This window comes from Juglans microcarpa x Juglans regia, chromosome 1D (genome assembly GCF_004785595.1).
Source record: "Juglans microcarpa x Juglans regia isolate MS1-56 chromosome 1D, Jm3101_v1.0, whole genome shotgun sequence".
NCBI lineage: Eukaryota > Viridiplantae > Streptophyta > Magnoliopsida > Fagales > Juglandaceae > Juglans > Juglans microcarpa x Juglans regia.
Window position 1 is genome coordinate 13,739,579 of NC_054594.1, and position 12,809 is coordinate 13,752,387.

Consider the following 12,809-nt stretch of genomic DNA (forward strand, 5'->3'; position numbering starts at 1 on the left):
TTTGTCGATAAACTATCTGGATTACCCCCGAATCGAGAGACAGAATTTGCAATTGAGCTTGAACCGGCCACAGCCCTAGTGCATAAGGCACCCTATCAAATGGCCCCAGTAGAGTTGAAAGAGCTTAAGGTGGAAATCGAAGACCTTCTAGCGAAGGATTTTATTTGACCTAGCTTATCGCCGTGGGGAGCATCAGTCTTGTTTGTCAAAAAGAAGGATGAGACTCTTAGGATGTGCATCGATTATAGGGATTTGAATAAGGTGTTTGTCAAGAATAAATACCCCTTGCCAAGGATAGACGATCTATTAGATCAATTGCAAGGAGTTGCAGTTTTCTCAAAGATTGATCTACGATCCGGATATCACCAACTAAGAATAAGGGAGCAAGACGTATCTAAGACTGCTTTTCGAACACGCTATGGACACTTCGAGTTCCTAGTTAAGCCTTTCGGATTAACGAATGCCCCTGCAGTATTTATGGAACCGATAAATAGGATTTTCAAGCAATACTTATACAATTTTGTAGTAGTGTTCATAGATGACATATTGATCTATTCTCATGATGAGGAAGAGCATAAGAAGCACTTGAGGATTGTACTGGAAACGCTGCGAGAACATCAGCTTTATGCCAAACTTAGTAAGTGTGATTTTTGGCTCCAAGAAGTGAAATTTTTAAGACATGTCATTTCCAGTAAAGGAGTGGCAGTGGACCCTACGAGATCAACGTTGTAACAGAATGGCAAAGGCCAACTAACGCCCATGAAGTACGTAGTTTCCTCTGCTTAGCAGTTACTACCGAAGATTTGTGGAAGGGTTTTCTAGACTTTCTAGCCCTTTGACAGCATTAACAAGGAAGAATGCTAAAAATGTCTGGACGGAGCAATGTGAGAAGAGTTTTCTGGAGTTGAAGAAGAGGTTAACTTCAGCCCCAGTATTGGCATTACCAAAACCTCACAAGCCCTACGTAGTCTACAGTGACACCTCTAAGATGGGTTTAGGATGCGTTCTAATGCAAGAAGGAAGAGTCGTCGCTTATACTTCACGACAGCTTAAGGATCATGAGTAGAAATATCCCACCCACGACCTGGAGTTGGTAGAGGTAGTTCTTGCACTAAAGATTTGGAGGCACTACTTGTATGGGGAGAAATGTGAAGTGTACATAGACCACAAAAGTCTCAAGTACTTGTTTAGTAAAAAAAAAAAAAAATTGAATATGAGGCAACGAAGATGGTTGGAAACCATTAGTGATTATCAGTGTGAGATCAAATATCATCCCAGCAAGGCTAACGTTGTAGTTGATGCACTTAGCCGCAAAGCTCAAGTAGACTAGCCATTTGTCTTAGCAAGATTAAGGAAATTGATGATTGGAGATCCACCGAGGGATGCTATCCACCGAGGGGAAAAGATAATCTCAAAGTCATTCGAGTCGGGGACAGGAGACCAACAAGCCCTAATAGGGAATTCCCGAGTGGAAGCTTCATCGGCAAGAACTTCCCAACCCAAGCCAGAAAGAAAGAAAAATTTGTTCCCCCACTCTTTGGCATGAGAATACTTACGCTCCAATTTGACCAAGTAGAATCTAAAACTACAAACGTTCCCCGCCAAACACCTAGACCCATGTAAAGACAAAAACTCACGGGTTGTTAGGTCAGGGTACTCATTGCCCACGTTCTCCAGTACCCTTCCCAGCAAAATGCAGCAGGCCATCAAAATCCTCTAGGCGTTAGGCACCAATTGAGCGGAGGTGAGCCCCAAGACGTCTAACACGTTGCGAACCGGTCGCACAAAGGGCAATCGAAGCCCCATAGTAAACATTGCAAAGTTAAGGGCGACAGAAACGACCATACCTTTTGCATTGACATCTCTTTGATTCGAAGTGGGCACCGTCAACACCACATAATCAGGAATGTTGAAGGTGTCTCAAGCATTTTCCAGGTCACGAGAAGAGATAGTCGATGACCAACGAGAGCCCACGAATATAGACGTCGGAGTAGCAACAGTGATTCGAGGAGGAGAGTCGCGGGGTGGTGAAGAGCCACGAGCCGAAACCATAGCCTTGGCTTTGGAAGAAGAGGAAGCCATGGAGGAATGAAGAAAATCGTGAGAGAAAAATAGGGCAAGAACTCATAAAGATAGGCGAGAAACGTGAAGGAAGCATAAGTTCAAAAGAAGAGGGAAAACGAGCATTAAATAAGAGTTGAAGTGAAATGAAGGTTGACGTGTCCGAGGAATGGAAACAAAACGACGCACTGACATGCGTCAAAAAGTGAAACAACACTTAGATTCAAGTCCCATCACATCGTGCGTATTGAGACTTCACGAGGTAACTGGAGAGGACATCCCGACTGGTTAGCCCCGAAGGTGGGCCTAGGCCCTTACTTAATCCTAAAGCCTGCCTCATTACCTAAAAGCCCAGCTCAATACCAAGAGAATCCAACCCATAGCCAATACCGACTAGATAACTATCCAACGGTGGCAAGGGATAGAAAAGACTATCATTCAAATTTACTAAGAGATGAACCCTTATCTCCAAATTTGAATTCGAATAATGGATAACTATTATTAGATAAAAGAACAAAGATAACTCATGGAATTTTATATAAGGGGAGAACCCAGGTATATAAGAAGATTGAACTCATTGGTATTATTAAAATTATCTTCAGTCACTGACTTAGGCATCGGAGGTGTTCCCTCGAACCCCCAAGCCGTCTACTCTTTGGTTGCAGGTGATCGTGAAGTGGTGGTGGTGAAACACTACCTATGGTTTCATTTATCAAAACTGTAGACCTTGATGCAAATGTAGTTTGAGAGGAGTTTCCCGAGGAAGAATGACTGATCCCACCTGAGCCTTAAAGGCAAAGTCATGTCTTCATTGGTTATTGTTTGTATCTATTAAGCTGTACATTTTAGTCAGGTGACAAACTGTGTTCGGTTTATTGTACTTGGACGTAAGTAGGGGTGTAAGACTATCAGTCTGGATTAAAAAAAAAAAAATTGGCCATACCTAATGGTTTAGTCCAGACTAGATCGGACCGATAGTCTTATTGGTCGATCTCGGGGTGTAGTTTTTTTGGATTTTAAAAAATTATATACAATGAAATGAAATTATTTAATATTCCTTAATCGTGTATAAAATGTTAAAGAGATCACTTAATTTTAATTTTAATTTTACTAATTTAATTATTTTTTTGTGTTAATTTTTTGTCCAAAAAAAAAAAGAGAAAAAAATGGAAAAATGGTCATGGACCAACCGGACCAATAGCTAGCAGTCTGGTTTAGCAAAAATGATGGATAAATAGCTGGTGGTCGAGTTGTTGCCAAGTAGCTGGCATCCCTGATACCACGAATCCTCGCCAGGCTCTTTACTATGGAATGAGCCACCATATTTACGGTATGGCTCTCTCACTCTCTTACAAGATTGGTTAGCATGCGGTAGGTTTAATAAGACAAGTGGACATTAAGGATTTTAAGTTCATGTGATTACATTTTAACGTTTACAATAGCAAGGCGTTCAAGACATGGGTCACGAATTGGGGTTGGTCGCACAGGTTTTATATAGTATGAGGTCAAGACATGGGTCACGAATTGGGGTTGGTCGCACAGGTTTTATATAGTATGAGGTCAACTGAGCATATCTCTTGGGTCCAAATAATTGTTACGGGTTTAAGTTATAGTTGAGTTAATTCATGAATATATATACGGTTTCGTTGCATATGATTTACGTTTTAATGGAGAGATAAATTAACTTGGAGGCAGATTATGAGTTTGTAAGTGCTATAAGATCAATTTGCGGAGTTAATGTGGTTTTACGGCATATGCGGTGGATTAGAGTGTTACAGGCATGTAGGTGTGATTCAGTTAGAAATATGATTTTAGAGTTTAATGAAATTAGGATGAACCGTTGAACAAAAAAAACTATGAGCATTTAACTTTTTGGTGAAATGATATTTTAAGAATATATATTATGATGAGGTTTTAATGATGAGTTTAAATACTTCATGAAATGATGACTAACACTACAAGAAATAAGTCTTATTCTAGTGATTTCATATTTAACGTAAGAGTCGGGCTACACTGCCGCCCAGAGTAGCCCGCTCGGTTTGACCGCATAGTATATTTTAAGTTTTTATTTTTTCTTCATTTTTCTTTTCACATTTTTTTAATATTTTTTAAAAATAAAAAAAATACACTAATACACTTAAAATCACTTCCATAATCACTAAGTAAAAAAAAATATATAAAAAAAATTCCGAGCGGTACACTTGAGCGGTAAGATGGAGGCGGCAGAGTAGGCTTTTTCTTAACGTAATAGAAATCGTTACTAATAGTACTTTATTGCAGCACAAGCAAAACCACCGTAGCAAATTTGGTTTTTATTTCGTTGTGAACAATTTCTAGTCACAAAAAGTGATTTATACTGTAGCAGTGTTTTCTTTCCAGTGACAGAGGCAAAATGCCACAAATTTGAATTTTTGCGGTGACTTTCTATTACTACAACAGAACCCGCTGGTAAGGGAAGGAAAATAACAACGAATTTTGTGGTGATAGAATTGTCGTCGAAACTCATTATGGCAATTTTTAAGCTTTTACCGCAAAACTTGACGGTCACTACCATATTTCAAACTTCCGCCCTTCTATTTCTTTCTCCGTCATCCTGATAGTCAGTGTTTTTAGGGCTGTACAAGAAACCAAAGAACCGACTGGGACCGACTCAGACCGGCTGACCGAGCTCGGAACCGGCAGAGAACCGGTCGGCGAGCGGTGGAATTTTATCAAAATCGACATCGGCTGGTTAGGTATCAGTTTGAACCAGAAGAAAACTGCTGAACCAGCCGACGTCTTAAACCTATTTTTTTTTATATATATATATAATCCATTCTAAAATGACGCCGTTTCACTTAAATAAGTGAAATGGCGTCGTTTTTCTTATGCAGTTAATAAAAAAAAAAAAAAAAAATAGAGAGAGAGAGAACGACTCCCCCCCAGTGTTTGCAGCGGCGCAGCCCTCCTCTAAATCTCCACTCTCCAGCGGTAGTGGCATTAGCGACAGCGGCCTAGCTTCCACTCCAGTCTCCACTCTCCAGCGTTCGCAGCCCTTCTCCAGTCTCCACTCTCCAACGGCAGAGACAGCAGCATCGACATTGCAGCGGTAGCGGCCTAGCCTCCACGACGTCCACGTCCCTCTGGCAAACGGCGCATCCCACGCCCACAGAGTTCTATAATCCGAATTTTTTTTTTGTCTATTTTCAATCCGAAATTTTTTTTGTCTATTTTCTTGATTCTTTTTTTTTTGTCTATGCTGATCTAGTTCTGTAATTCTAGTAATTTAGCTCCTTGGATGTTGCTGGATTCTTAGATGATTATGCTTTTCTAATTTCAGAATTGCTGTATATTTTGAATTTGGTAGTGGGATTGAATTATTGAACTGCAAGACACGCCGTCAAGACCTGATTTCCAACAAACCGACAAACCAATCATGAACCAGCCGGCAACCGAGAAGGCCAGTTTTATCCCTTACATAGCCGATTTTCTTGCCAAAATAGCAGTTTTCGGTCGGTTTCGATTTTTGGACAAAACCGAACCGAGGGGTCAGTTTTTCACCCCTTTTGTCTCCCGTTCATGTCTCTCTCAGTCTCTGTCCCTCACGCTGTGCAGTACTACCACCCCTTCTGTTATGTTTTTTATACAATTACCCGTCAACTTCAGAAGTTTACAATCAACACCACTCCATTCTAGTCTTTGAATAGAACGTCATTGGCTATACTCATCAACGGTTCGTGCCTTCTTCCTCCCAGCACCCAGTGAAGTGCAGATTGTATAAAGGGAAATGAAAGGAACAAGAACAAGAAGAAAGAATAGAAAGAACAGAATGAACAGCAAGAACCAAGAATCTATTTCAATTCCTGGAAGAGATTTTCGAGCAATCTCCAAGCTCCTTACAATTCAGACTCAGTACATTCTTAGATGCCCCTCTGCATATGCAAACCTTCCTTCTATAGAACCAATTCATGATCTAACTAACTAATAGATTCAAACTTGACTAACTAACTTCTGTTACAACAAAGAAAGGAAATGATGTCGCCCTATTAACTAGAACGCACTGTTTAACCAAAGCCGTATTCTTTAACATGAATTCAAAACGCATCGTTCCATTAATTCCTTAAACGCCCCGTTTCGATCTGGTAGTTAATTTCGTTGCTCGCACACTTTGATCCTTATACATCTGCTTCTCATTTCTTCCACACTCATTTCTTCAACCAGAATCACACTTCACATTCTCCCCCTCTTAAAGGACTTGACCACAAGGCCTTCAACCAGAATCACACTTTACAGCACAGTTCCCACAAGGTGTGGGTAAAGTTGTCTCAACCTCCACAAGCTTTCCCAAGAAGAATCCTCCATTGCAGCCCTCACCCAACTCACAAGCACTTCTGTCACAGCATGAGTACCCTTCTTTGAAACTCGTTTGTCCAAAATCCTTTGAGGCTCAGGTTGTATCTGACCACTCAAATCAGTGGGAGGTAATGTTGGCAAATGTACAATAGTTTGGCCAATTTTCCTTTTTAAACAAGAAATATGGAAAACTGGATGTATTTTAGATGAACTAGGCAAGTTAAGCTTATAAGCAGCAGATCCCAACTTCTTCACAATCTGGAAGGGCCCATAAAATCTTGGAGCTAGCTTCATGTTATGCCTCATTGCCACTGACTTCTGTCTATAAGGCTGGAGTCTTAAGAAGACCCAATCACCCTCTTCAAAAGATCTTTCACTTCTATTTTTATCAGCATAGAATTTCATCCTATGTTGTGCCTTCTTCATATTATCTCTCAATAAACTCCACAATTCTTCCCTTGATTTAAGCTGCCTATCAACAACATCATTAGCAAAAGTACCTGATACATAAGCCATCAGTTTCGGGGGAGCATACCCATAAAGAGCTTCAAATGGGGACATTTTGATGGAAGAATGCATAGTAGTGTTGTAACACCATTCAACAAATGGTAACCATGAGGTCCATTCCTTTGGCTTTTGACTGCAATAACACCTTAAGTACCCTTCCAAGCATTTATTCAAGGCTTCTGTTGGACCATCTGACTGAGGATGGTAAGAAGAATTGAAATCCAAAGAAACTCCTTGCATATGAAATAATTGTTTCTAAAATGAATTAGTGAAAACTGCATCTCGATCAGAGACAATTGATCTTGGTAACCCATGCAATTTGAAGACCCCAGAAAAGAAAACTTGAGCAACTTTAACAACTGTATAAGGATGTGAAAGGGGAAAGAAATGGGCAGATTTGGTTAATCTATCCACCACAGAGAAAACCACAGAGAAGCCATTAGAATTGGGCAAGCCATCAATGAAGTCCATGGAAATATCCAACCATGGAAATTGAGGTATAGAAAGTGGTTGTAAAAGACCAGGATACTGCACAGTTTCATACTTGCTAACTTGACAAACCTCACACTCTTTCACCAATCTTTTTACATCATTCCTCATGCCTTCCCACCAAAAATCTCTCATTGCCCTTTGTAGAGTCTAATGATACCCCACATGACCTGCCTGTGGGTTATTATGGATGAACTGCAGAATCTTGGAATGGAATGAAGAAGAAGGAATGACCACCAACTTCCCTTTCCTCAGCAACAAACCTTGCTGAATAGAAAAATGTTTAGGTGCCTCCTCACCTTGCTGCAACTTAGTCACAATTTCAGAAAATTTAGAACATGAGGAATAACTTCCTTTCAACTCTTCAATCCACAAGGGAGTTGGGAAAGAAATCATTGCAAACACTGCTTGTTCTTCCTCATTTCTTCTAGAGAGAGCATCAGCCACCAAGTTCTCTTTGCGTTTCTTGTAATCAACTGAAAAGTCATAACCAATCAGTTTAGACACCCACTTGTGTTGTGATTCAGTGCCAATCTTTTGCTCCACCAAAAATTTCAATGCCTATTGATCAGTTTTGATTTTAAAGGAATGGCCCAATAAGTAAGGTCTCCATTTCTGTACAGCAGACACTAGAGCTAAAAGCTCTTTCTCATAGGTAGACAAAAGTAGTGCTTTTCCCTTTAAGGCTTTGCTATAAAAGGCAATGGGCTGCGAATTTGCATCAAAACTGCCCTAAGGCCCACACCAGAAGCATCACACTCAATGGTGAATACTTTGGTGAAATCTGGTAACCTCAACATAGGAGGATTGCTCACAGCTGTCTTCAACAACTCGAAGGCAGCAGCAGCTTTATCATTCCAACAAAAGGAATTTTTCTTCAATAAATCTGTTAAAGGTGCTGCTAAGGATCCATAACTTCGTCTGAATTTGCTATAATAACCTGTTAATCCTAAAAACCCTCTTAAAGACTTCAAGGTTTTAGGAACATGCCATTGAACCATGGCTGCTGTCTTGGCAGCATCAGTTTGTACCCCTTTCCCAGAAATAATGTGGCCCAAGTACTCTATTTCATGCACACCAAACTTATGTAGACATCTTTGCATAGAGTGTATGCTGCCTCAGAATGCCCAACACAGTTTTTACATGCAACAAATGATCAATAACATTTCTGCTATACACCAAAATGTCATCGAAAAAGACCAAAACAAACCTTCTCAAAAAAGATTTGAAAATGTGATTCATCAATCCTTGAAAGGTGGCAGGAGCATTGGTAAGCCCAAATGGTATTACCAAGAACTCATAATGGCCTTCATGAGTTCTAAATGCTGTCTTTTGAATATCCCCCTCCCTTACTCGAATATGATGATATCTAGCCCTTAAATCCAACTTGGAAAAAATCTAAGCTCCAAATAATCCATCAAGAAGTTCATCAATGACAGGTATGGGGAATTTATCTTTGATGGTTTCTTGGTTAAGGGCTCTATAGTCTATACACATACGCCAAGTCTCATCAGCTTTCTTAACCAATAATACTGGTGAAGAAAATGGACTTTGGCTTGGTCTTATTACACCAGTTTGCAACAATTTATGGACAATTTTCTCTATCTCAGATTTCTGATAATGAGGATACCTGTAAGGTCGAACTGAAATAGGAGAAACTCCATCCTTTAGGTTGATTGGGTGATCAAAATCTCTTCTTGGTGGCAATCCAACAGGTTTAGCAAAAACATCCTCAAATTCTTTAAGCAACTCAGCCATTGGTCCTTCAGAACAAACTTCAGTCTTCTGTTGCTCCCTAGGCACTAACTGCAACAACTATGCTTGCTGGCTTATAAAATCTGATTCAATAGACATAGTTCCTGACATCATGTGAACACTGGCAGAATTCAACCCTTGAAACTTAATCATCTTACCACCCCACTCAAAACTCATTGACATATCAATAAAGTTCCAAGTAATGGAGCCTAAGGTTTTCAACCACTGAACTCCAAGAACTATATCACATCTCCCCAAGGTTAACACATGAAAAGGGATAGAAAATTTTGAACCTTGAATCTTGATTAATTCTTCACCCCTTCCCTGGCTCAAAATTTTATCACCATTGGCCACCCTCACTTGCAAACTGTAGTCTTTCCTGACATTCAACTTAGCTTCTTTACTGCCTCATGTAGACTGCTTCTTCGAGGTCACCGTGTAAGAAGGCATTTTGAATGTTTAGTTGATGGAAAGGCCATTTAGAAATAACGGCTAGGGAGAGAAGAAGGCGGATCGTAACTGGTTTCACTACAAGATTGAAGGTGTCGAAGTAGTCCAAGCCCAGTTGCTGATGAAATCCCTTGGCAACAAGGCGGGCCTTCGACGCTCAAGAGACCCATCAGCTCGTCTCTTGGTTTTGAGAACCCATTTCGAGCCAAGAATGTTGAACTGAGGTGATGGTGGAACTAAATCCCAAGTGTGGTTAGCAAGAAGGGCTTGAAATTCATGTTGCATGGCAAGATGCCATGCTGGGTATTTGGAACCTTCAGAAACCGATGTGGGTTCTTCTGGGATGGTAAGTTCTTCTCGGGGTAGAGGAGAAGGTGAGGTATGAGAGTAAGATGCCGAGGGTTTCGGGCAAGGCCAGGACATGGTACCATCAGTACGAATCAAAGGACAGTGAATATGAGAATTACATCGGGTGACCATTTGATGAGTAGTAGTGGAAGGAGGCTGATCAGAGAGAGATATGGTGGAAGGCACATCAGAGTCCAGTATAGGAGAGGAAGAAGAGGACGAATGGAGAGATTGGGAATGCGATGAAGCCCTAGAAAAAGTTGGAGTTGAAGGGATGGGCTGGGTATTTGGGTTGGGTGGAGATTGTGTAGTGGGCTCAGAAGGTGACGCCGTAATATGCGGAAGAAAGAAAGACCCGTGAGTTGGAGATGTGGGAGGCAAAACAGGAGGAGTAGGACCCGACCCAGACACAAACGGAAAATTAGACTCATGAAACATGACATCACGTGAGGTGTATGTACGACCTATAGGAATGTGGAGGCAGAGATATCCTTTATGGTCTGGGCTGTAGCCCATGAAGACACAGGGAAGAGATCTGAGGGCCAATTTATTTTTGTTATAAGGCCGGAGATTGGGCAAGCAGGTGCACCCAAAGACTTTAAGAAATCCATAATCTGGAACATGACCCATGAGAATTTCATAAGGAGATTTATTTTTGAGTAGAGGTCTAGGCATGCGATTAATAAGGTAGACAGCCGTTTGAAAAGCCTTAGCCCAATAGTGATGAGGCATGGATGCATGAGCTAGAAGAGCAAGGCCCGTCTCGACAATATGTCGATGACGGCGCTCAACACTTCCATTTTGGGGATGAGAATATGGACAAGTGATACGATATTGGATACCATGAGTTTGAAAAATTGAACGTAAGGGGCGAAATTCTCCACCCCAATCAGATTGGATTGATTTTATTGTGGTGGAAAAGAAATTTTGAACAAAGCGTAAGAATGCAAGAACTAAGGCCGAAACATTAGATTTAGTTTGCATGGGAAAAAATCAAATATACTTGAAAAAATCATCTATAATAGAGAGATGGTAACGACATCCATTGGTGGAAAGTAAAGGGGCTGGACCCCATACATCAAGAAAAAGTAAACTAAAAGGCTTATTGGACTGGGTCATAGAGTTGGGATGTGGAAGCACATGGGCCTTAGCCAGAGGACATGCTGAACACGCAAAGAAACTAGTACCCAATGTAGGAAGACGAAAATGGTGCAGAGTGAATACAGTGGTGCGAGAGGAGGGATGACCCAATCGAAGATGCCAAAGAGAAGGTGTAGTCTGAGTACTAACACAAGCTTGAGGAGATGAGGAAGACGATGATGGATTGTTGGCTGGGTGAAGGACATAGAGGCTATTCTCAACGGTTCCCTGAAGTAGCACTACCCTGGAACGAGAATCCTTTACAAAAAAAGAATGGTAGTGAAATTCAAAGAAAACATCATTATCTTCACAGAATTGACGAACTAAAAGTAAATTGCGCGAAATTAAAGGAACATGAAGTAAATTATGTAAGAGAAATTTGCTAGAGTTGGAGTTGAGAATAGCGGAACCATGATGCTGAATCGGGAGCGAACTGCCATCTCCAATGCTTACTTGATCAAATCCCTGATAAGACGTGGAGTCGAGGTTGAGATTTGTATAATCAGGGGTGAAATGATGGGAGGCTCCGGTATCAGGAAACCAAGCTGTGTTTGGAGACATGGGTGGAGGAATGGATGTAAAATTAGCAGCAAATGATGGTGGTGGTGGGGTTTGATAAGAATGGTCATAGCGGTAGTAACAGGTGGCAGCTGTGTGACCAAATTTATGGTAGACTTGACAATGTGGTCGAGAATCTGAGTTTTGGAAAAAGTAGCTTTGTTGAGGAGAAGAACCTCAACCACCTCCTCGACGACCATAGCCACAGCCTCGACGACCTCCTCGGAAAGGAGAGTTATGCCCACGAGTAGCAGAACTAGAAGTGTTAGGAGGTCGAATTTGAGTGTTATTGGCAGTAATGGTCGTCCTAGAGAGCAGAGAGCTGGTCTGATGAGAAAGACGAGACTCATGATTTAGAAGGAAACTATATATTTGATGAGGGGTAAGAGGATCAGGTCTGGTAGTAAGGGAAGTAACGAGTGACTCATAATCGGACCCTAAACCCTCAAGTAAGTAAATGGTAAATTCCTAGTCAGTGAGAGTATGACCAGCGGCACCAAGAGTGGCAGCGAGAGATTTTGTTTTGTTGTAGTATTCAGAAATAGATTCAGAGCCCTTTTTTAGGGTAGCTAGTTGGAAATGAGTGTGCATTATATGGGCAGAGGATTGGGCAGTAAAGAGGTTCTGCAAGGTTTGCCATACCTGTTGGGCAGTTTTGCACTCAAGAACTTGGAGGAGACGTAGGTCTAGCAGGCTCTGATTACCATATTGAAGTATTGAAAAGGAAGACACACACAAGGTGTTTGTGAAAAGGCCATAGGCAGAACAAGAGAACAATAGCACGATGAAATGATTCCTTTTCTCATAGAATTGATTCAGACAACATTTCCTTATAAAGGCATCATTGTATAACAAACTAAGGATAGTGGCCATTTACAATGAGACACGTATTGGGTATTTTGTTACAAGAGTATTCTGGAAGAATCATTCAGTGCACTCCTCTGGAATATTTTCTACTGAGGTGGATTTCTTGCTATGCTCAGACTCTGATGTTGCTGAGTTGGATGATGAGTCAGCTTTAGCCTTAATAATATGTGATATAAATCAATTTTATGGGCTTAATGTTGCAAGAAAAAATGGCTAAGGTTATATTATGTTATGAGTTAACATTTAAAAATTTACAAGTATTACGGCCATAAGGTTGATTATAAAAGAAAACGACGATCAAG